The sequence below is a fragment of the Monodon monoceros genome, unplaced genomic scaffold, assembly GCF_005190385.1.
Source record: "Monodon monoceros isolate NGI ecotype Baffin Bay Population unplaced genomic scaffold, NGI_Narwhal_1 Super_Scaffold_8, whole genome shotgun sequence".
In the NCBI taxonomy this organism is placed as follows: domain Eukaryota; kingdom Metazoa; phylum Chordata; class Mammalia; order Artiodactyla; family Monodontidae; genus Monodon; species Monodon monoceros.
In genome coordinates this window covers 68,220,784-68,225,371 of record NW_021703785.1, presented here as the reverse complement: position 1 = coordinate 68,225,371, position 4,588 = coordinate 68,220,784, and the positions used below count along the sequence as shown (strand labels likewise).

Here is a 4,588-nt window from a genome sequence, read left to right as displayed (position 1 = left end):
AATAAGGGTAGCAGGAATAAATACTGTCTCCCCTCGCTGTATTAATTATCTATTCTTGCACAGTGAATCACCCCCAGGCTCAGGAACTTAAAACAACAGACGTGTATGATCTCTCACAGTTTCTGAGAGTCAGGAATCTGGGAGTGAGCTCACAGAGTGGCTCTGACTCAGGCCCCTCACGAGACTGTAGTCAATCCAGGACTGCCGTCATCGTGAGGCTCGACTGGGGCTGGAGGAGCCACGCTGCAGGGCACCACACAGTTGTTATGAGACAGGCTGGGACCTGGGACCTGGGGCCCTTTGCAGCAGTGCTGCAATACTTGCACCCGGACAAAGGTCTCCTTGAGCAACAAAATACAAAGAAACTATAAGAGGCTAAAACTAACTGTGTGCAAGGCAGTTAGGGCAAGTTACGGACAACAAGATACAAAGAGACCAAAAATCCAACCCCCACTTCTGAGGAGCCAGGAGCAAAAGCAAGGGACTGCGCATGCCCCCTGCACACACCGCCACCGAAAGGGTGGGCAGACCCCCCTAAGCCAGCCCTCCGGCCCAAGCCCTGGACCCGCCCCTCCCCTCCCCCATGCCATCCCCTTGGGGAGCAGGCAAGCAAGGAAACCTGTGGTTTGTTCTCGCTCCCCCCTGCTGCAGCAGGGGCCCCGATAAAGTCCTGCCTGAATTTCTTGTCTGGCCTCTGATCAATTTCTATTGATTAAGGAGGCCAAGAACCCTGGTCAGTAACAGCTGGGGACCTCAGTTCCTCACTGGCTCTTAGCTACAAGCCTCATTTCCTTGCCTCATGCACCTCTCCGTACACGGTGTGTCCTCGTGACATGACAGCCGGCTTCCTGAACGAGGGATTCAGGAGAGAGTGAGAGAGAAAGCACTTGACATGGAAGCTGCAGTGTGTTTTAAAACCTAATCTTGGAAATAAACTCCAGTCACTTCTGTATCCTATTGGTCACACAGACCAACTCTGATATAGTGTGGGAGGGACCAGGCAGGAGTGTGAACAACAGGAAGGGTCTTCTTGGAGGCTGCCTACCACACTCCCCAACCCAAGTGCTACATCACTGAAACCCCCTCAGCCAGAGAACTGGGGGCTCAGAAACTAAAAGCCACCTAGAAGAAGTAAAGTTGGGGGACCATGGTTAAAAATGAATCTACAGGGAATTCCCTGGTGGTCCAGTGGTTAAGACTCGGCACTTTCAATGCAGTGGTCCCGGGTTCGATCCCTGGCTGGGGAACTAAGATCCCACAAGCTGCGCGGCATGGCCAAAAAATAAAGTAAAATAAAATAAAACAAGATTAGATAAGATAAAATTAAATTAAAATCTACAAAATTCTAATAGGTAATTTTTACTTTCATTGAATAAAACACTAGACAATATAGTATACAAAGAGCTTATCAAGGGCATATTAAAAGTAATGGGTACTGTACAATTAATTTCCATTTCACTATGCTTCGCTTACTAGAATCTTTTACAGATTCCCTTGCCAGCAATTTTAAGGAGATTCTTACAAATTTATATTGCTTCGTTGGATACAGATACTATGTACACCAAGAAGGCCTTTTCTGTGTCTGGTCCTTGGTGCAATGTGAGTGCCTCTCTCATTGATTTGCTCTGAGTCTTGCTTTGGCTATAGTCCTAAAGGCACAACTTTGGCCAAATGTAGTTTACTATTCAGTTACAGGAAGGTGAGAATGATTACATTCCCTCAAGGCTTAACATCAGGGTTATAAAGCCTCAACATCACCCTTACCTACTTCATGCCAAAGCCAGAGCACAGAGGCCTCTCACCTCCCTTAGCTCCTGGGCTGGCACCCCTGTAGGGCAGGCTGTGCCCTTTGTCTGCACTGCTCCCCACACCTGGCCCAAGGCTGCACTGCATCAGTCTCTACTGCCAGGGCTTCCTCTTCACCTCCTTTTCCCTTCCTGGCTTCCAACCCGTTTTTTAAATTATTGCCAACAAGAATGACTGACAATCTGCTTATACTCTGCCCTGAATTTTGGAAGGTAACCAGAGGTATCAAGTGAAGGGAAGAATGGAATTTTAGGAAGAAGAATTAGTGTGACCTTTATAGTCATCTAGTGACTTGACTGTAAGGTTGCTTTATAACCTCAGGGCTTACAGCAGAGTATTTACTAGACTTGTATTATAAATGTATGCATGAATGAAGAGTTGGAGAAGGAAAAATTTCAGCCTGCTAAATTTATCTGGCCGAATGAAAAGTTGACTACTCTATTATGTTCCCCCAAACCTCACCCTATCAAAAAAGAGGCCGGCCTGTGAAATTCTGGCCAATGGGCCATCGTATCTTTGTATTGTTAGTACCATGGCTTTTCTTTTGCCTCTTGAGGTCAGAAGACAAAGTCATGCATATGTACTCTTAAGCTGAGCATACAGCGTATTTGCATTAGGAGTCTCGAGCCAAGTAACAAGAGATAGAGAAGAATCTTATGGATGAGACGCGGAATGTGTCTAGAAGTAGGAGGAGGGTGGTACTGTGAGGAAAGTTTACCTGCTTGCAGCTTTGACAGAGATTGGGGTAAATCCAAAGGGGTAAATATGGTAATGTCTAGCAAGGGGATAGCAGGGGCTTCAACACTTGTGTTGGTCAGGCTCTCGCAGGGGCCAAGTGACAAACTGAACTTACACTAGCTTAGATAAGGGAGGCAGGGACTCAGAGGCAAGGATTTTAATTCCGTAGTAATTCTTTCTCCCCGTTTTGTCTCTGCTTTTTTGTGTGTGGATTTCATTCTCTCCTCCTACAGAGACCTTTCTTCACACAGCAGAGGATATGGGAGCCCACCTCACTGGGTTCCCAGTCAAATGACCCTTCGACCAGAGAAGGAAGGGTTCTTCTTCTGGGTCCAGCTCAGTATACCCTGAGTTGGGACTCTGTTGGGTGACAGGTCCATCTCTACACCAATCACTGTAGCCAAGAAGCTGGCTGTGTTTCCTTCAACCCTGTAAGCTTCACTTTCCTCGTGTGTAAAGTAGGGATAATATTAACACCAGCCACAACTTGCTATTGTGAAGATTAAACTGATTTAAATGAGATAGCACATGTAAAGCGCTCAGTTCCACACGTGGCGCACAGTAAAACGCTCAAACAGTCTATTGTCTCTTTTGGCAGTTGTTAGTGCCCTGTGATCTGCGCAGTCTGGAGACCAAACCACAGTATCTGCTCTTCTACTTGCTACCCAAATGGCACAGCCTTCTGCTCTTGCCAACCTGCCCCTATTCCTACAGCCAGACCAGAGTTATGCTGAATAATATACATAAAATACTACAAAATCATGCATGTAGGAAGGTGTGAGAGGGTCAACAAAGGTCAAAACCAGAATCATACAATTTAGACTTAAAAGAACTTTTTGATATTTCAGAGAACAAAACTTGCACCCTTACTTATAGAGGCAGAAAACATAAATTAGTGCCTAAGATCCTGTTATGAAATGATAGCATACTGGATTTGCAGGCTGACGAGCCAGTCTCAGCTATTGTTGATTTGCTTTAAGGCCTCTGTTTCTTCCTTCTGTAAAATGGGGAGAATGATATTCCCCTTCAACTCCCACACTGGGATGTGGTGAGACTTAATGAGGCACTTTGGGTAAAATGCTTTGAGCTTAGCTAATGAAACCCTCCGTGCAGTCGCTCAATGCTATTACACGGTCCTATGTGTCTGGAGTGAGAAGTTGGTTGGCACTACTTCAGAGATCTGCTAAGAAACACAGATACACTAAACGGTCTTTTTAAAAACGGAGATTAAATCAAAACAGAAAGTTTGGCCCAGTTACTGCCTTGTCCTAGTAGGACCTCCTGCCCGATCTCGTTGACAGCCCTTTCCCCTGAGTACCACCTGTACTGATTACGTACCCTCTCCTCATTGTAACTCCTCTATTTACTCTCAAGTCAAGCATCATCCATTCCACTGAGGCGTCATCCTTCCCTCACCACAGTTGGAGATTTATAGTTAGATAATGTGAATTTTGGATGAATTACCATTGTGTTAACATCATATGAATTATATGTCAATTATATCTCAATAAAACTGGGGGGAAACCCCAATATAGGAGGAGAGATAATTGTATGCTACAGAGCAGCAAATTGAAAACAGTTTATTTAATTAAAGTATAGTTGATTTACAATATTGCATTAGTTTCAGGTGTACAGCACAGTGATTCAGTATTTTTGCAGATTATATTCCATTACAGGTTATTACAAGATAATAGGTGTAACTCCCTGTGCTATACAGTATATCCATGTTGCTTACATAGTTTATATATAGTAGTTTGTTAATCCCATTCCCCTAATTTGACCATCCTCCCTTCTCTCTCCCCTTTGGTAACCACTAGTTTGTTTTCTGTATCTGTGAGTCTGTTTCTGTTTTGCATATACACTCATTTGTATTATTTTTTAGATTCCACATATAAGTGATATCATGTAGTATTTGTCTCTCTCTGTCTGACTTATTTCACTAAGCATAATATTCTCTAGGTCCATCCATGTTGCTGCAATTGGCATTATTTCATTCTTTTTTGTGGCTGAGTAATATTCCATTCTGTATACGTACCACATCTTC

At 44.2% G+C, this 4,588-nt stretch overlaps 1 non-coding gene across 1 annotated transcript; it reads left to right on the top strand.

Moving 5' to 3' along the window:
* Positions 1-1,174: 1,174 nt before the first annotated feature.
* On the top strand, positions 1,175-1,247 carry TRNAE-UUC. Its single transcript has one exon. It is a non-coding gene; the product is annotated as a tRNA-Glu (tRNA).
* Positions 1,248-4,588: the final 3,341 nt, after the last annotated feature.